Genomic DNA, 21,222 nt, shown 5'->3' on the forward strand with positions numbered 1-21,222 from the left:
CTGCTACATTTGCATCTCTCCTCTAGACAAGCAGTGGCATTTTTTTTTTCAGGGAAAAACAAAGAATAAGTGGTTGGTCACAATGCACAAAGCAGAGCTGCTGACAGTGCTGGAAGGAGAGGGTGCTGTGGCTCATTTCTGGTGAGCTGTGGTAGCATAAAAACAGGTCCCAGCAGGGCCACCAGGGCCAGCCACTAGGAGACCCCAGAAATGTTTTGCAGCATGGCTTGTGCCAGCATTCCACTCCCACCTCTGGGCTGGCACACGTGTGCAAGGCTGTGTTTTGCAGTATTTTTCCATTTTTAATGCTCTTCTGAAGATTTTCCTTGCAAGAGGTCAGACAGTGAGACATAGTTATAAAATAGTTATAAAACCAGAATGCTAGACCAAACCTACATGTATGATCTGACAGAGGGAAGGGCTAGGTGGGATTTTAGGAAGAAATTCTTCCCTGTGAGAGGTTGAAGCTCAGGTTGCCCAGAGAAGCTGTGGCTGGCCCTGGATCCCTGGATGTGTCCAAGGTCATGTTGGACAGGACTTGGAGCAGCTTGGGATGGAGGAAGGTGTCCCTACCATGACAGGGGGGTTGGAACAATATGGTCTTAAACATCCCTTCTGTTATAGTCTGGCCACACTTCCAACCCAAACCATTCCATGCTTCCATGATTCTATGAAAGTTTCACGTTTTGCTGTGGTCCTCACTCAGCGCTCCCCCTCCAGCATGGACTGTGGCCTCTGCACAGGACAGCACCTTGGGTATGACTCAGCTCCAGCCAGGAAAGCAGATTTTCCACCCACACAGCTGCAGCTCCTCCTCTGAAGCTCCCTGTCGTGGCTGGGGACAGGACACACGTCCACCCCTCTGTGCTGCACCCACTGAGCACATGAGATCTGCCAGCAGTTTGCAGCAACACCTCCCATGGGAGCCCTCAATGCTCCTCTCACATCTCCTCATTGCATCTCCTCTCACAGAGCACAGCAGAGCAATCTTGCAAGAAGTTGTGCAGCAGGGAGAACAGGAGACAAAACGTGCTGCATAAATTCCTGGGCACTGCTGCTCTCTCCTCCCTTTAACACCAGCAAACACCATCGAGCCTAAACTGTAAGGCTGCAATCACAGACAGGCAAGAATTTTTTAACTCCTAACTGATAGGGAAAACATCACCTCCTGCACAGGTTAGCCAGCCTGTCCCTTACAGAAATTCCTCTGGAGTTTCTCCCAGCTCAGTAAAAGACATGATGAAATCCCATCTGAAAGTGTCAGGGCCTCAGGTCAGTCTAAACACTCTCTGGGAGCATCCCAAATCCTCATCCCTCCCCCAGCCTTGGAGATGCTGATCCACATTTTTGCTTTACTGTTTTCCTTGGCAGCTGTTTTCTTTCAAGTCAAGCTATGGCTGTGTCACTTTTAGGTACTTAAAATCATATTCTTGATTCATTTCTTCCCTAATCACTTGGGATACTGAGTTTTACAAAGGGGAGTATAATTAATCTTCCAGGTTTGTGCATGTGTGATAAAAAAGACATGATCCGTGACAATTTAATGCCCTAGCTAGCTGCTGTTAGACAATGGAAATTTCTGAGTTATACCCTAAAAAAGCCACACCCAGCTCACAAAGGCTCCAGCAGCTGACAAGCATCTTCTCCAAACTATTCAGCAGGAACATTTTTCGAGAGCTCTCTTGGTTTTGTTGTTGCTTTAAACTTGGCCCCAGATATCAGCTGCAAAAAAACAAAGCCTCAAAAAACTTGTGCAGTTGGTTCGATGAGTTCCAGAAGCTGTTGGATTTCTCACGGCGTTATCAGCGATCTCGGGAGACGCACGGAGGTGAATTTCACACAGGGATTGCTGTTAACATGCTCTGCTCTCCTCTGACAAGCATTCCTCCTCCTCTTCCCATTCCCTTCCAACATGCATTCCTCCTCCATTCCCCGCTGCCATGCATTCCTCCTCTTCCCATTCCCCTCTGCCATACATTCCTTCTCTATTCCCCTCTAAGATGCATTCCTCCTCTTCCCATTCCCCTCCAACATGCATTCCTCCTCTATTCCCTTCTGCCACACATTCCTCCTCCATTTCTCTCCAACATGCATTCCTCCTCCATTCCCTTCTGCTGTGGATTCCTCCTCTTCCCATTCCTCCTCCAACATGCATTCCTCCTCTTCCCATTCCCCTCTGCCATGCATTCCTCCTCCATTCCCCTCTAAGATGCATTCCTCCTCCATTCCCCTCTGCCGTGGATTCCTCCTTCTATTCCCCTCCAACATGCATTCCTCCTCTTCCCATTCTCCTCCAACATGCATTCTTCCTCCTATTCACCTCCAACATGCATTCCTTCTCCATTCCCTTCCCCTCTAACATGCATTCCTCCTCCCATTCCCCTCTGCCATGCATTCCCCCTCTTCTCATTTCCCTCCAAGATGCATTCCTCCTCCCATTCCCCTCTAACATGCATTCCTCGGGTGGTTTGACAGTCAGCATCTCCCCAGACAGCTCCATCCCATCTCAATCACTCTCTTAGAAGTTAACAACCCTGCGATGGCCAGCGTCGATATTGGCTGCCCATAACAAAGCTGTTAGAGAGGCATTTCGGTAGGAAATGGTGGGAATGCTGCAGCAATCAGACAGAGTTATAAAAGGTTAATGAAGATGAAAGGGAAGAAAATACAGAGGAAAAACCCAAGCAGCCAGAGAGATTTTGGCAAGATTTGCTAAGCTGCTGCCTAGCCACACTTCCTGCATTTCCCAATCCAGCTGCACATTTCCAGTAGCCTCAGCAAGTCTGTATCGCTGGGAGAAACGCTGAGCTCACTGTGTAGCTGGCCACATTCATGTCCATTGTGGAGGAAAATGCTCAAGTTCCCTAGAGGAATTTGGGAAGAAAGTTCATTTCATCTAAATACACTGTCCCTGAGGAGGGTGAATTCAGAAGTGCTCCAGCTCAGGCTGGAAACGCATAACTGAAGAATTATCCATGTGTCTTTCCAAGTCACCTCAGTAGTTTTGGAAGGAAAATTTTTCACTTAGAATTATCAGAGACCTGTTAAGGACAAGAAATATGCCAGGCACTCCTTCAAAGCAGGGGGAAAGAAGAGTTTTAATTCCTTTCCAGCCTCATCAAGGGACAATTCCGACAACACAGAATACCCCGATTTCACACTATGGAACTGCACCCCTAGGCCTTAGAAAGCCATTGAACATCTTTATGGGTGTCCTCACCACAGTTTTTTTTGTTTTGTTTTGTTTTTTTTGGTTTGTGGTTTTTTTTTGTTTTTTTTTTTTTTTTTTTTTTTTTTTTTTACCATACCACCATTGTTTTTTATTCGCTTTGTCTCTCACAACCTAAAATATCTCTTCCCCCTCACCGGCACGTCAGGCTTTCGAATGACTGCGGGCTGTTGCCTAATCTTTGCCCTATTCCTCACCCAATGTCAGACAGGCGTTTAGCTAAGCTATGCACAGAGCTGGCCGTCAGCCTGCCCAGCTGAATTTCTGAATTCCTGACACTCGTCACCCTGTGGCAGTGGCAGGAGGGGGACATGGAGCTGCTGGGTGGCATCAGATGGGCTCAGCAGAGAGGGGCTGGCAGCTCAGCACATACAGACCAGCCCAGTCCAGCCCAGCCCATCTCCCTGCAGTTTAGCTGCTCTGTCCCTGATGCTCATCCTTCATTCATGATCTTCCACAAAAATTTCTCCATGCTTTTTCCAACCTCCCTGTCTCATCAATAAATTTTTCTTTTTTGCCATGTTGTTTAGTTTATGAATTTCCAAAGCAAGCCTTGATCTCTGCTGCTCGCTTCTCCCGTCTCCTCCCAGTTCCACAGTGACTGCAGCTCTGACTACGCAGAATTTAGCTCTGAGATCATTAATGGAAGCGCCACTTTTGGCCAGATTTACCATCTGTAACCCAAGAGACACCTCCTGCAAGCCAGCCACACGTCCATCCCCCTGTAGTTATGTTAATTGTAAAAGTAGGCAAACAAAGTTTGCTCCAAACCAACTCAGTCTCCACCCAGCATGGAGACTTTTGGGTCTCCTACATCTCATCCTCCGGGGATTGTTTAGCTGTGACAAACTTTGAGCTGGCTTTCAATTTATTGCAACTGCTGTATTTGTGCCACTTTGAACCTCCTTCGTGAGTAAACCACTCTAACAAGCAGAGTTCTTGAGGTCTGCAGTACATGACGTATTTAAATGCAGATTAAAAATTCCGTAGCAGAAATATTACAGGAGACTCGAGATCCTAATTGTTTCCTGCGTAAGGCAGGAGCTTAATTTTTATTTTTAAACTCCCAGGTGCTGACAGCCAATATTTTGGTGTGAAAAAGCTGAAGATGCGACTGCTGCCTCACTGTGAGCAGGTAAACTTTCAGGGTTTAATCTTACACCTTAATTTGTTCTTACTATTCAGATGGTGGCAGCAGCCAGGAGGCATTATCAAGCTAAGTGCTCCTTTGTGTCAATTCACAGCGGTAGAAAAATTCCCCGCCCAAATGAGCCGTGATTGTCTGGAAGAAAGCCACCCTCCCTCTCTCTCGTGCTGCACTAATGCACTTCTAGCGACAGAACTGATTAGGATGCCTGCTTTGGATTTGCTCAGATCCAGCCTGGTTGGGTTTTTAATCTTTGGGATAAGCTGTGGATAGAGAATTAGCCATTTAGATAGAAGTGCATCGCTGGGAAATGGTTCGCTGCACCCGACGCAAAATGACTTCAGAGTCAGATCTGGCAAGTGCTGCTTGATAATAAAGTGATAACCCGGGGTGTGGGGGCAGAGGGGAATTTTTGGCTTTCAAGAAGCACCAGACGTCTTTGCCTGATTCTGTCTCCACTAGCACAGAAACTAGAGAAGTGCTGAGGAATGTGGGCTAAGAGTGAAGGAAAGCACCCGCCACTCATCTCAGATTTGAAATGATGCCTGATAGGGGAATTACAGAGTCACCACTGACAAGGGAGGCACAAGGGGCATTGCTTGGGCTGTTTGAGCCCCATGGCTCTCTGGTGCTGTATTTTGATACACCTGCCCAATGAAGTCTGGCAGGATGTGTGCCCTTCCCATCTTGGTGAGGCTGAGAAGCAGCACTGCCCCTGTCTGAGAGACACCAGGGTCAGGTTTAATCCACTGGTGAGGTTTGAGAAGCAGCACTGCCCCTGTGAGAGACACCAGGGTCAGGTTTAATCCACTGGTGCGGTTCTGCCCCTCGGAATCTCCAGTGTCTGGCAAGGAGCAGTGCTCCCCATCACACTCTTTTGCAAACAGCAAGAAAGCCAGGTATTATTTCAGAAGGCTTATTTCACCACAGCCATTATTTTTCCTCTAAAAGTCTTTCCCCTAAAAAGTCTTATTCACCACTCTCTGGTTGTCCATCGCATAATGGCAAGGCCTCATGAAGCTGAGAAGGACTCAGGAGTGATAACACCACAATGGACTCTGCCACAGCACCCAAGCACCAGGAACTGCTGGGACCCCTCTCCCACATACTTATCACCCCACTTTCTCTAGGGCTTGCCTCTAATTTGGCAGTAATATAGACACAGACATGCAGACTGCAGCCTAAAGATCTCAGATCAGAAGCACTGGCCAAACTCAGCCTGAAATCAATGTCCTTTCTGATTCTCATGGATGTCAGAAAGATTTATCCAGAGAGATCTTATTTTACAGCCTGTGTCTTGTGATGTGTTTGCTCTTTCAGCGCTCTGGGTTCAGGAGCTGCTGCCTCCTCCCCAAACCCCGTCTCACCCGTTCTGGAGGGATATAAATTATAGCAGCCTGCAATGCACTCAGCTATGATCCTGTCCATCATCTGTGCGTGGCATTAACCCCCTGAAACTTGGTCACCCAGATCTGCATTTCCCAAGCTTTGAATCCTTCTCCATTGCTAAAGCTGCTCAGACAGCCAAAGAATGAGGCGCGCACGGCAGCCGGCGTTTCTAAAGAAAACTTGATGGCTTTCTGACACCCGACACATGCAATTCCCAACAGAGTTAATTGAAGCTAATTCCTCAAAGGCTGAGATGAGAATATCCCCATAAATTATGTTCCTGCTTCATTCCAGACAAGGAGGGCATGAATGCATTACACGCAATCCCCCAGTTTACAGTATTAAACCCAGCAAGTCAATCAAGGAGACTGAATATAGTCACTTGAAAGCTGAAATTCATTTTCATCCTCTCTCCATCTGTACTGTAACCTGAAAGGTTGATTTTTGAGGGCACATTTCCACTCACAGCAGGACTGATTCAGTGAGAGAGGAGCCTTCTCCATGGATGTGACATGTGGTGGGTACACCACAGCCCCTGCCTGGGAGATTTTCAAGGCTGTTATTGAGGCAACTTTCAAAGGTGTCTCTAGAGACCTTTGGATTTCCAAACAGAGAGAAAAACACCACAGGACTGAGGGCATCATGTCCCTGCTGTTGTCTCAGAAAGCCAGGGCTGGTTATCATGGAGGGCACACACAGGCATAAATCTAACCTATAACACTGCTACTGCCAATCTGCTCTCATTAAAAGAGAGTTATTTTTAAATCCTGTGGTTTTTTGGACACAGTCCTAATGACAAGTTATTTTTAAATGGTACTTTAAAAATATAGGCACATTTTGTGTGCCATTCATATCACTTTGAGGGTCTGAAATATCACTGAATTGTACTATAGAGATTATGCAAATTAAAGCCAGATTCAGGGAAAGAGTGCCCAGCTTCTGTGTTGCTCAAAATCAGAAGGGCTGAAAATACATTTCTGGGAAATTTTATGCCTTGCAGAAGCTCTAGAGATGTAAAAGTTGGAAATTACTTGAGATGTGGTTTATATGCAGTTGGTTATCTGTTGGAAGAGGCAAGAGTGTTTCATATTGGATACTGGGAAAATAAATACCCATGTGAAGCCAAGGTGAAAAGCTTAGCCCAGAACAAATAGAAACCCTGAGACAGAACCAGGATCTTGAGTCCCACCATGGTTTAACCCCAAAGTCATGCTATAAACTGGAACAGACTAAAGAACAAGACTTCAGCATCATATGTCATGTTACAAATGAGCCATAGGGCAACTCTACTATGTACTTTTTCATTTATAAGGTATTTTAGACATGCAGTGTTTGGCAATTAAAGTTCGCACCAAGTTCAAGCCCAGCTGTGTGAACCTGCAGTAATTCTCACTGGAATCTATAAACTTCAAGGGCCCAGGAAGATCTTAACAAGTGCCTTGCCTGACCTTCTGCACAAGATGTATCACAGCTCCTGCCCCAAGTCTGTAACTCCTGCCTGAGCTATGAGCCATCCCCAGGGAAATATGCACACTCAACATAAAGGCTTAGAAGATGGAAAATCCAACTTGTCCTTGAATTGCTGCTCCAAGGTGAGCTGCCTTCCTTGCTCCAAGTCCTCCAGCTCTAATTGACTCTCATTTCCATTGTAACCTTTCCTGCTAACGTGAAGCATCGCCTCCCATTAGAAATTTCTTCCACACACAGGTACTCCAGGACCACAATAAGTTGTGTCCTCACCTCTTGGGTCAGCTAAACCACGGGGGTTACTCCACAATAATACATTTACTCCTGGCTGCCCTGTAATGAGTAGCAGTTACCACAGGTCAGCTGAGGTTCAGGAAATGTCCACACAAATGCCCTTCACCCAGAGCAGGATTATCTCTAAAACACAGCTCAGGAATGGAGATAAACTCATTTGTATTCTTTTCCTTTCGTCTAATTGCTTTGGAGAGAATAATTCATGAATGAAACGCCCAACTCGAAAAGTGTTAAATGCATTGAGACAGTATCCCAAGTATATTTAAATAAAGTAATATTTACCCATAAGAAAACACAGTGCTGGTTTAAACACAGTTTTTAATGATTAAATGGCAAAAATTGTGTTACCAGTTTGAAAATACAGAAATGCACTCACTTTAGGGAAATACATTTTCATTTCTACAAACCAAAGGTTGGGAAAATATTCTTCATCAATGATACATGAGCAATATAATGTTCTGTTCCTCTATTCTACCCAAGAGATCATGTTAATCCTTTTGATTTATGCACAGCTCCTTAACTAATACTGTAACAAATGGTATTGACAATTAAACTCGCTTCTGCAAGAAATTCATTGTATTTGCAGCACCCACAGTAAGAAATGCCTTCACGGTTCTGACAGGAGATCTAAATAAAATTAAAGAGCTAAGAACAAAGGCTGCAGAAAAATCAGAAAGGCAGAGCTGATAAGGGAATGTGACTTGCTTATAGGGGGATTTTTGTATATATCTAAGGCAATATATTACACATTTAAAAAATAAGAGGGTTTGTATTCCTCAGTTTAAACACATAAATCTTTAATTCTTTGCTTCCCAATGCAGAGCTGCCTGAAATACTGACCATCATACAGCACTGGCTTTGAAAAGGCTGGCAAAGACCCGAATCAATTTAATCTCATTAAAATACAGAGCATTTTAAAGATATTATCCCCCGTGGCGTACTGATGGCTCAATTGCTGCTACAATCTATGCAAAGGCTTCGAGTGATGAAACTCTATTAGTTCCTGCCTTGTCTCTGCTTTTCAAAACGGTTTCAGAGGCTACTGCTATCACTGGCTCATCAGTGCTTAAAGGAAATACTTTCAGAAGCAGAACTAGAAATGTCTCCTCTTGCATTACCAGTGTGTAATTAGGGGAAAGCTGCATTCCTTTCAGCTGTACACACACAGTCACACAAAGCGTTTTCTAGAAATGGACTTAACGAGGGTCAGACAGCAGCAATCAGCAATAACTCACTCTGGAGCATTCAAAGGAATTAATACTGATTACAGGTTATTTAGTCATTCTGAACAAAAAAAAAAAAAAAAAGAAAAAAGAAAAAAAAAACCAACAACAAAACAAGAAAAACCCCTGCTCTTGTCAGAAACAGGCACCTGGCACAGCAGAGCGCTGCCAGCCTGGCGATTACACCCTGCAGAGCCTGTGCAGCAAATCCATGGAATCAGCAATAGCTCAGGATGAGGCACCAGCCCAGAACCAAGCTTGTGCCACTTAAAAACCGACCTATGATTATTCCCAGGCACCAGTGCCCAAAGCAGCCTAAGGTTTGATTGCTAAAAGCACATTATGTCACACAGCTGGGAGATGATGATTATAATGGTCACGAGTTCCCAGGGCTGTGGCAGCTTCCCACTGAGGTGCTTTAGGAAGAGGGAAAATATAGACAAATATAAACTATATAATCAAAAATGAACTCCTCTCCTGCTTGGGGAGTGCAGGAAAGGGAGAGGAGCCTGTGCTGTGCTCTACAGCTGCCATTCCCTTGGTCTGGTGACACTGAGCACACACAGGGCAGCAGCTCAGTGAGCACAATCAGCTGTGGAAATTGTCGTCTCACAGGCCCTTGAAATGTCCCCCAGGCAAACTACATCCTTATGAAGCCATACTTGCACTCAGCTCAACTCACAGTCCCTCACCATGGGGCCAGCAGCAGCTCCAATGAAACCCATGGCAGTGGCTTGGCTTTTTAAAGGCATTTCTTCAGTTGTCCTTCAACAAGCACTCAGCAATTTGTGTTCATACCCTGTTATTTATTAAAGCTGGCTCAGGAAGGAGGGGGATTCAATGCCTCCTTCAAATCAGTCCCCCTAGAAATGCTCATTTTTACTCATAATGGAAATAGAGGATTCCCACTGCCAGGAGGGCATAGCTCAAGTCAGAGTAATCCCTCCTGAAATCAGCCTGTGAGGTGATGAGAAAAGCAGGAGTTTTTCTGAGAAAATGTGGGGATTCACAGCATCTCTCTGCCCCATGGAAGACTTTCTAGTCTGCAAGGAGAGGAACAGTTCAGCACAAACAACATGACAAGGAGCAGTGGGGTTGGTCCTTTCTGATATAAACCATTCTGGGATTTTGTGATTCCATACTTGCTCCCAGCACATCATGACATTGCCTGAAAAACCTGCAAAGGAAGGTTCTCTTATAAAAATATTCATATTTTAGTGAAAGCAAATGTCAGTTCTCACAAATTAGGAGCTGCCCAAAGCTTTTCAGTCCTTCAGTTTTATTTTGGAAGTGCTGGAATTTTGCTGTTCCTAAGGATTGCTACCTGTCCTGCTGAAATGCAAAGCAAAATTTAAAAGGAGAGTGAAGAACTATTTTCAGCCACCTATGGGATTTCTCCCTTTGACTTTCCTCAGAGTTCAATGGTCAAGAGAGGGAACAAACATGGACAGAGAAACTGGGAGATATTTTATCAGGAAAAGTAAGCACAAGCAGCATATGGCTGGGAATTAGACGGCCTGAGGTGTGAAAAACGTGTCTGTGAAGCTAAGAACATCTGTGCTGGGGTCCACTGATCAGCCTGGAGGATGTAACACTTCCAAGTGAGGGGGAATGGCAGGAAATTAAGTCCAGAGAGTTTCCTGGCCACGCCACTGTCACCTCCACACTCAGAGAATGACCTGACCCAGATGTGAGCAGTCACCTTGGGACTAAGTAATGAGTTACCAGTGATACACAGTGGCAGGTAAAGGCAAAAGCATACCTGTGACTTGTGAGACTTGAAAGAAATAAGAGGGTTGTGAGGAAATAGAGATTATGGTGCTTCAGGTGGAAATATGCCTTGTGGAATGTCAGAAAAAAGGGTCCTGCTTTATGAGGGCTGCAGTCTGCTCATCTCTCCATATTCCAGAAGCCTTAACTCATCTTTTCTCTTGATTTTTATCTGCATCTCAAGGTCAGAGTCAGCCTGTTCTGTTGCCACAGTCACCCACAGGGTGATTCTGCAGCCGGAGCTCTGACTGCTTTACAGCCCCTAGAAAGATTTAGATCATTTCCTACTTTGCCTCTGTGAGAATGTGACAGGTTCTGCTGAGAGGAAATCTTCAAAGGACTCTGTTTAATGTCACAGGAAATTTGCAGCAGCCAGCCAGACCTGGCCTGGGGATGGCCCTTGGTGATCTTTGCTGTGTGAGCGGCCCCTGCTTATTCCTCTTCTCTGCTGCTCCATGGGCAAGACCCCGCACTCCTGACTCTGCTTTTGCTCCAGAAAAGTGCTTGAGAAAACGAGCTGTAGGGTGTCCCAGACCTCCCAGCTCCCAGCCCCCTGCCTTCCACAAAAATCTGGAATTTCCAGATGCGTTGTGAAGTGAAGCTGCTGCAACATCCTTTTGCAAGACAAGCACCCAAACTCAGATGTGAGGCAGATCAAGGGATCACCCTGCACAGATGCCTCTTTCCAAATACCTGCTGCTATCGTCCAAGCCTTTCAACTGAGGCCAGCGTCCTCCTGGTGATTACCCAAGGCTTTGTTAGACATGCAAATGAGACACTCATCTAGGGATCTTCTCAGATGAGGACTTGGGGATGCGCTGCTGCCTCGCAGTGACAATGAAAGACTTTTTTTTTTTTTTTTTTTTTTGCTCATGCTGGAAACTTGCTGAGCGTGCATGGGAGAGCAAGCACTGAGAAACCAAGGTTTTGAGGAGCTGACAGCATTCCCAGCTGACAGCACAGCAGCTTGCCTGCTCAGTGAAACCTCTGTGGGGAGCAGAGAGGAGCAGGCAGGCAGCCAGCAGGGATTGCTGCCTCCTGTGCTCCACTGTCCTTTCATCCTGCAGCCTCCTTGCCCTCCTGGACAAAGCCAGAGGCTTCAGTCTGTTTAATCATTATTTCTCTGACCTCCTAAAAGGGCCTTTGGACACAGGTACAGCCCAGAGTAAGAAAGTGAAATCACCATTTAGAATCAGCATCCAACACACCCAGCAGTATCTTGTACACGGAATTATCCCAGCACTCCTGCTAAGAACTTGTTTTCCAGGTAATTGCTGATATTTTGAAATACACTCCCTGATGGATTATTGCAATCAAGTCATGGGCATGGCACTATTTAGTAGCATTTATAAGGTGCTGCAATTTTAAATAGTTTAAACATTATCAATTAATGAACCAAGTCGTTATTAGGTAATATTCTGGACACACTAAATAATCACTCTCCCTACATTATGCATTCCCCTACACCAGTATCTTGTGGTTCTAAAACTTTTTTTTAGAATAAAGGAATGGGAAAAGCAGGGATCAAAAGATGCAAGTGGGATAGTAAAGGAGGAGTGAGAGCTCAGCATAACTCAAGAAACTGGCAGATCAAAGTCTGCCTGTTCCATCCTGGAGTGAACTTTTGCAAAAGGGATTCCTGGGATGGAGCCTTCTCAAGGGCAAACATCACTGGAGAATCCACTGACCTGCCAGCAGCCAAGGATATACAGTTCTTGCCTGATGAGAGAGCCTGAAATCCCAGTTCTGCATGGGCAGCAAGAGCCACACACCCAGCAGCTCATCTCACCCTCAAAGTGGCACAGCCTGGTCAGCACCTGCTAGAATTCATTATTAGTGGGGAGTAATGAACCTTTTCTGATGGCAGCCCTATTCTGCTCATTCAAGGGCCATTGTCACCAGCCCACAGTGCAGCATCTTGCTCCAAAAGGCCAAGACTGAAATCTACACTTATGGAGTCCAGGATGGGCTCCCCCATAGTGCATTTGAGCATTATTCCCACATGCTGCTGTGTTTTGCTGAGCCCTTCTGCTCATTTCCAGCAGGATCCCACAGGGTTTAGGAATTAGCCTGGGGCATGGGAAAGTTGAGCTTCATTCCTTGATCTGCCACAGAAACCCCAAGTGCCACTGGGCATATCACTCAGCACCTCCACTTGGGTCTCCTAACTGTAAAATAGGGATAGGAACCCTGTGAGGGTGTTGGCAAGAAGATAAAACATATTAACCATCTGGGAGGTGCTGTGATGCTGCGATAAGAGGGGCCATGCAAGAAACTTAGATAAACAGTTTCAAAACTCTCAGCTTTTTGGTGCTTTCTCTTCCACGCTCGGCATGCTCTGTGATTTCACACAGCCAGCTTCAGTCCTGTTTGCTCAACAGCTTCCTGAGCACCAGAGGTTTCCAAAATCCCAACTCACGGGCCTTCCCTCAAGTTGCCAAAGGTCGTGATCTTCCCAGTTTGCAGCCTGTGTTTTCAAGGGGGAGAGCAGAAATCTCCACTCCACAGTGCTTTGACACCTGCTGACATGGGGGTTTACACTTTTTACAGTTTTTACACTTTTTACACTTTGAGCATGAGGACATTTGTATCATTTCCCAGCTGGATCTCATTGACCACAACATTCATCCTCAGAGCACACCACAAGTGAAGCCTTCTCCAGAAATGTCACATCTCTAATGACTGCGGGCTCTGGTTTGCCCATCAGCACTGCGGTGGATGTTTTAGGAGCATGAGGGAGTATTAAAGATAAATCATCCCCCAAAAGCCCGAGAAAAAGAAACCCAGTCCTGTAAACGCTTTCTAGGATCAGTGGTTGAAGCTTTCACAGACGCCGAAGAGCTACGAGGTGACATGAAGTCACTGCAGGGAGATAGATGTAAACAACCCATGAAAAAAACATTGCATTTCAAAAGATAGGGCACTTCTAAGGCCACAGCATTCTAAACAGAATTATCTGATGCCAGCGCTGTTTATTTGCCGTCTGAGGTCTCTCATGTAGGGCAGCCACGGCTTATCAGAGAAGAGTTGTCACCTATTTAGAGAAAAGCTTTAAGCTAACAAATTCTTGCGCTCTGGAGATACCAACCACATGTGAGGATGGATGGGGCTGACCATGCTCATTTTCCACTCGGGAGAACAGTTACCAGCACCACCTTCCTCAGGATTAATGCCAATCAAACTGCACGGGGAAGGGAGAGACGAGCCTGGCAGGATCCTGACATTCCAGCTGTATCCAGTGCACTTATATATATACACGGGTAAACATTTCATAGATTGAGCAACTTCAAAGCAACACATCACCTGCTGAATTAACCCCCACTTCCACCCTATTAGAGGATGCTTAACAGAGTAAGAAGCTTTCAGCAATTCGGTTGTCATGCACGCTGGGAGGCTCTGCAGAAAAAAAATCCAGCAAGAAAGCGGTGTGAACTATTTTTTCAGTGCCTGAAATGACTTTGCTGCTGGGTGAGTGTCGTTCTGCAGGTCCAGATGACATAAAATACCCTCCTGGCCCTTTGAAAACCTGTGAATTACAGTTAAACGAGCCCTAATAGCTTGTTGCTTAACATTAGCTACGGAATTGTGTTGACACACAAAGAGTGGAAGAGTCAACTCATGTTGTGTTGCTCAGCATTTACCCTGCGCCAGCCGGGAGCATGCTCAGATAATTCTGTCTAAGTAGCTACAAAAACAGCAGAAGTCGGGAGAAAAAGCTCCTGTGAAATTTGGCACCGTTCCAGCTCACCAGCTTAATGATTCCATTTGATATTCAAAACAGGCAGGTGGAAAATTATCCAGAGACGCGCCATCGTGTTCTGCCTGAATAAATGCAAGAGGGACTCAAATACCACTTTGGACAGCAAGTCAATTTAAATCTAAGCGTTTTCCTATCGATCCTCCATTTTTTTCCTGGAAGATGCACATGCTGTTTTGCCGTGGAAGAGACCTGTGTGTCTGAGGGCTTGGAAGGGGGAGTTAACTTAGGTTTTCCTCCTCACGCAGTGGGATTCAAAGGGCATCCAGCTTGTTTTGCCATGCCAGCCTGTCGTTTTACTCCACCTGGCCTCCTGTGCAAACAAAATCACCCAGTGGGTTTGCAAGGTCTGCTCACAACAGTGTTATAGCTAATTCCCTGCAGGAGCCATGGTGATGCTAAGCAGAGCATGCTCAGAACTGCATCTCACCTGACATCCAAAAAACATTACCAAACCCCGATTCTTGAGGTCACCTCCTCCTGAAGCAAGATGGGTTTTCCTCAGTACATTGTCACAGACATCTTTTATGGAAAATCCTTTCCTTAGGATTTTTCCTCCTGAGAAGCTGGGAGGCCTCAGGAACAACATGTAAACAATGGTTATCTGCTGCTGTGGAATGCAACAGGTGCATCTGTGATTGGCCCATGTTGGATGTTTCTAATTAATGGCCAATCACAGTCAGCTGGCTTGGACAGAGAACCGAGCCACAAACCTTTGTTATCATTGTTTCCTATTCTATTCTTAGCCAGCCTTCTGATGAAATCCTTTCTTCTATTCTTTTAGTATAGTTTTAATGTAATATATATCATAAAATAATAAATCAAGCCTTCTGAAACATGGAGTCAGATCCTTGTCTCTTTCCTCAGACCCCTGTGAACACCATCACAGTACATCCAGCACAGCCCTTGCACAGTGTGACCTCCAGACCCAACACAGCACCAGCCCCACAGGCTGCACAGAGCCCGGGGTCGTGTCAGTGCCTCTGACACTGCAGTGTCCATTAGAAAGATGCATTAGGTTTTATTGTAAACAAACAGACTGTGCTACAAGGAGCCATATTTCAATTACTTAAGCCCTAATGCCAAACTTGCTCTGTTTCAGAAGCAAGATAATACAGCAGTGACAAAGTATATTATCCTTGCTTTTCAGTAGCCACAGATAAGTATCACTATGTCACCGTGAAAAAATGTGCTCAATTATCCTATGTTGTTATTACTTAATCTGTGTTTCAAAAAAAGCTTTAGACTGAAAAGATGTTAGATAAAGGCTAAGTATTGCAGATAAAGGCATTGCTTCACTGAATATATGCTGTAAAAGCATGAGCTGTGGTTCCACACATTCAAATGAACCAGGCTCCTCTCAGCACGTTCCAGTACTGGCAGAGGCACAGGCAGGACTGGCTGCTTGCACAAGAAGGTGGTTTTGGAGCCCTAAGAGCAAAATGCAGAGGTAGGCTGGGGAAAGAGCCTGGTCCATGTAAGGGGAACCTTTTCAAAGACTTCCAGAAGGCTTGGCTTGAATCTCCTCCCCAGCCTATGGAGACTGGGTCCCTGCTGAAGTCTGTCCTGGCACCTCATGTACGACCAAGCTGAAAGGGGATGGCCTAGCCTGAGGCTTTCCAAAATGAACAAAGGAGCTTTATCCAGAAGACCCTGGCCACCAGCTTCTCATTCTCTACACCAGCAAGAAGTAGCAGGGCTCTGGATGCTGATGTTTGGATTCCAGCTGCAGCCCTGTGTCAGTGCTGTGTACTTTAATGGCCCCAGAAAATGAGCCCAGCACACTGAATTGATGACAAATTGATTGAAACCAGATGTTGTGAAAAAAAAGCCTTTTCCAAGTTCAATGGCACATGAATGGTCTCAGCCTGCCCCCGGATAATCTGACTTCTGTGCCCCAGTCTGCCACAATAAACTAATTGGGAGGTTAATATTTTGTCTCTGCATTGTGAACTCCTTGGGGAAAGGAGCTTTTTAATTGCATATACAGCCCATGACCTGGTAGGCTCTAAATCTCACTGGGTGATGGGGAAAGTTATAGTGGGACCTCAGCTGAACACCCTGAGCTCATGTTACTGTCTGGATTAGCAAAACTCCAGACTATTACATCGTCTGCAGTCTTCAGGCATTGCTGGGAGTTTGGTTTCCCCACTGAGCTAAGCTCTTTTTTGGCATAGTCAAAGGAAGACAAACAAAACACTGCAGGTACAAAGGCACAGGAGGAAAAGCAGCATCAAGCTGTTGTTTGGCCAAGCCAGCAGATGCTTGGTGGCAATATTGGCTTTGGAGGAGAGCAGAGGTGGCCAGAGCCTGCACGCCCAGGTCTCGCCGCTTTGCAGAGCTCATCACAGCAGATATATTTACACTGGATACGCCTCATTAACACACCCTGCCAGAGCCAAGCTTGCACTCTTCAGCCTGCACATGCAGAGCAAGACCACAGTTTGGTCAGCTTGTGCTCCCCGAGGCAGATAAAAATGACCTCAAAAGCCAAGCTTGATTCATGGACTGCCATCAGAGGGTCCCTGGGAGGGTGAGTGATTGATCCTGTTTACCTTTGGCACAGCAAGGCATTTGACATCAGGTTGGGAGAAGCTTTGTAGTTGTTATTCTAATGGGGTTCAAGACAGAACTATTTGTTTTGGAGCGTGATAAGACTTTTCAGACCACTGGGCAAGGCTCTGAAAGTCTATCACAGCACATGTGAAACCACAGCACTAAATACGCTCTGCAGAGCATTACCAAGAAAACCTGCCCCTGTTATATTTCCTTGTCAAAACTACAAAAAGCCCAACGAATCCTGCAGCGTTCAGCTCACATCTCTTCCAAAAGCTGGGGGAAGAAGCCTGCAGCTGAGGTATGGCAGAGGAAAGGTTGAGAGCAGACTCTCCTGGTGACTAATGCAGCCCAGATAAGCATCTAGATGCTCGCTAAAACATACAGTATCACACGCAATTAAAGGCTCCTTCCGAGATTTTGCAAGCAGCCAGTAACTCCTACCCAGCCATCTGCCCAGAGAGGGCCTCTGACTTGTCAACCAATCCATTTCCCCAGTGCCACAGGCTGGGTGATACCGATCTCTGCTGTGTTTTCTTACCAGAGCTTTGATGTACAATCTCCTGACAGCAGCAGCCCCCTTTAGGGAACAAAGCCCTGCTCTAGCCCGGCTCCTCACCAGTTGTCCAGGTATTAGGTTCTTTTTTCCAGCTTCAGGGCAGCCCTATCACTAACCTTTTCCACTGACCTTTTGCAGGGAACCTTCTGCTCTTGGCCATCTGTGTCCTCCCCTTTTTCTTTTCAAGCATTCACCTGAGCATTTGCAGCAGGCACACACACACACACACTGGTTTGCATCAGTCACAAAAGCTGTGAGCCTCCAATTAACCACCTCATGCCTTTTAATGATACAACGCTGAACAAGGAAGAGAATTAGAGGGAGCATCCTCAGAAGTGGTTTGCAGCAGGACAGAGCCGTCTTTATTATTGTTTGGATGAGGGTAGCACCTAGGAAACTCAGCTAGAGGCTGTGAAAACAAATTGAGAACTTGGGGAATTAATTGAATATGGAGAATTTACAGTCTACAGGACAAGACAGAGTAGGTGGATGAGTGTAGTGCAATGAGAACACAATGATTTTCTAAGGATCAGAATAACCTGTCAGCATCCTTTACTCATCAGTGCCAAGTTCCTGAGTCCTCCCTCCTCAACACCACTCCAGAGTGTGAATGCTGGCACAGGGCTCAGTAGCAAAGGCAAATGTGCCTCTGACTCCCAAAGCCCCACTCTGGAAGCACAGGGCAATGCCTTGTCTCTGTCTGCAAGAGATACCTGGAGATACTGCACCTGCTCAGAAGGTTTCAGGCAAAACAGCATTTCAGAGGAATTCACCAATTCAGCAAAATCTCAGCAAGGTGAGTCAATTTTGCCCAGGTTCCCATGAAACTTGCAGAGGGCTCCAAACATCAGAAACCTGCTGAGTTTCCTGCCTGGTCACCCATCTGGTTCCTCCAGCGTTCAGGTTTCCAGGGCCCTGGGGCAGCCTGCTGCCAAATAGGGCTGCTTAGCAAGAGGGGATTTCAGGGATTTCAGTGCTCCCTCACTTCTCATCTTGGGGTGTCCCAGACATTGGACCATCTCAGGCAGGAAACACCAGAGCATCCAGATGGAGAACCCAAGAAACCCAGTGGAGAGGCCGAGAGATCCGTGGATCAGCTCTTGAGACAACTCACAGTGCAAGCTGCTGCACTATTCCCTTCTGCAGAATTTCTACCTGCTTGTGTTCTGCTCTACTTTGGCAGGAATTCAGCCTAGTTTCATCAAAACTAAACTTTTTCCCAAACCATAATTTGCTATTTAAGCCCCTTTCTAGCAGACACCCTCTCAGGACAGCTCATTTTCCTCTCACATCAGTCCAGTTCCAGCTGCTCTCAGGTCAGGGGCAGAGATTTGTACATCCTGTACAGCCCACCAGGAACATTGCAGGGATATACAAATCAGCCAAATCTAAATTATCTGCTCTGGAAGACAGATGATATGAACAATCTTACAGTCCCATGAGCTCACCATGGGAGGAGAATGAGGTAAAATCTCTGTATTTTTCCATCTAATGGAAACGCTTGATCTGCCTGAGGACTGCACACCTGATATTGTAACTACAGTGTTGTGGGGCTTAGAACAGTTCAGCATACTCAGACAAAGGAAATGGGGCAAAAAGAAGAGATCCACTTGGAAAAATCACTGCCTAAATGACATTTATTCTCTGATTTGTTAGAAAATACGGGGACAGATTCTGGAAAGATTGATGTGAAGCAATACCAAAACAAAAGGGGCTGAAAGATACTTAAAAGTGTCTTGTTCTGCTTCATGTAACACCAAACATTTCTCACTGTTCATGGACCAAATGACAATAGCAGCATCACTGTGCCCAGGCACCTTTGCTTAGCCTGGGAGCCTAAATTTATCTGTAGTGTGAGAAACACATTTCTGGGAGCCTGTTGTTCCCAGAACATACCTACAATGTGTGGAACAAGCACTGAGGCTCCTCCTTGGGATGCAGCCGGACATGCTGGGAAAGCTGAGATCTCCCGAGCACACCACACCATGGGGAAGTTCTCCTGGGAAACATCTGTGGGAGACACTGACACCAGCTGAAGGGTTATGTAGGGCTTGAGCAACAAACCATCTGTCAGGGCCTGCTTATTAGGATGTTTACTCACCAAACTGGCCTTTTCATCAGTGCACCAGAGGCAGTTTCTGAAAGCAGCCCTGACCACCAAGAAAACGGGCTCAGAATCAGGCAACAGGAACAGGACTGGATCCAGCAGCCAGAGGAAGCAGTTTCTAGCACAGGGACACTTGTCCATTTTGCCATCTCTCCTTGCTGTAGATATGTAAATCCTTGCTGTAGATATGTAAATTATTTTGGTTTTTAGATTAATGTCAGTGAGGATCTTTTGGCAGGACAAAAGGCCTTTTGTTTCCTTGCCTCACACAAATCCATTAACTCTGATATACATTTAGGGAGGGTGATTTATTATTTTTACTTTGCTGTGTTTCCTGTCCATATTATGATGCTTGTGTTGAGTAGCTAATAAAGGGTGGGAACACAACAGAAAGAAAACACAGCTCTCCACTTGCCTTTTTATTTGTTGTTAAATAGGAAATTATTTGTTTGTTTCATATTTCTGTAATGAATAATTACTATCTTCATGAGCCCAAGCAACCTACCCAGGGTGATAGTGGGCATCTGCAATGGGCCCAGGGGAAGACACATGCTCTGAATCAAATGTCAGTGGCTCAGCAATAAAAGCCTCTCTCAGGGCTCAGACCATCCTTCAAAGGCAGCAAGTCTCACCATGGATCAACACAGGAAAAAGAAAGCAGCAGGAACCACAGCAGAGATCCCTATCTCCGTGGCAGGGAAGGGGAGGGGAAGGAAAGGGAGCTTGTCACTTAACAGCAATAATAAACACTTCTGAGTGTGCTTCCTCCTCTCCCTGCATGAACATCTTCACCCTAAACCCTGATGGGCTTCAGGTGGGATCAGTCAGATCCAAACCTCTCAATCCCAATATTCCTGTCAGAGAAAAATACTTTGGGGTAGCTGTGGATTGAGCAGCAATAGGGCTGCTCCCACAGTGTTGAAGACAGTGATGTGATACCTCCACGGGTTTGTTGTGCCACACAAATCACTCAGAAGACACCTGTAAAAAAACATGGATGTGTTGCAGATGAGAAGAGGATCACATCTCTTCCTTCCAAGCAACTGAACATCAAGGAAAACACTCTCATGAGGTGTTTGACAGGAGAAACAAGCCAGAACTTCACTTTCATTCAGCACTCAGGCTTTAATGCCAAGCCACAATTTATTTCACAAGGAAGAAAAAAAAGAAGTAAAGGAAACACTTAGCAGGATGAGCACGCTGTCTGCTGTGGCCTGGGGGCAGGAAGGTGGCTTAAGCAAAGGCAGGGATCAGGAAATCCAGGTCAGTGGCCAGCACTGCCCTTGACCTCCCTGCCCACCAGGTGGGATGGCTGCTCCTGGCACAGCTCCTGTGGCTCCTCTGCAAGCTGCTCCAACACGATTTACAGACCTCTCTCTTATCAAACCTCATGGATTTCCTCTCCCACTCCTTTCCCAGCCCTTGCCCTGGACTGGGAGATACAGAGAATGATGCAGCTCTGAGGACTGACCTTAGGTCCAGAACGAGGAGACCATCACCATGATTCTGCTTTCCAAGACTCTGGATTTTTAGCAAACACCTACTCTTTCCTGAGTTCACCTTCCCTAGAGGAGAGCAACTCCAGGAAATCATGTCAGTCAAGAGGCCAGGAAAGAAAACTGCAATGTGATACAGGTCTAACCCTCAGAAAGGCTGGGAACGTCTCCTTTTACAGAGGGCCCTTCCAAAAGGAAACCAAGCCACTGTAAATAATGTGTCTGGGA

This window comes from Melospiza georgiana, chromosome 6 (genome assembly GCF_028018845.1).
Source record: "Melospiza georgiana isolate bMelGeo1 chromosome 6, bMelGeo1.pri, whole genome shotgun sequence".
In the NCBI taxonomy this organism is placed as follows: Eukaryota; Metazoa; Chordata; class Aves; order Passeriformes; family Passerellidae; genus Melospiza; species Melospiza georgiana.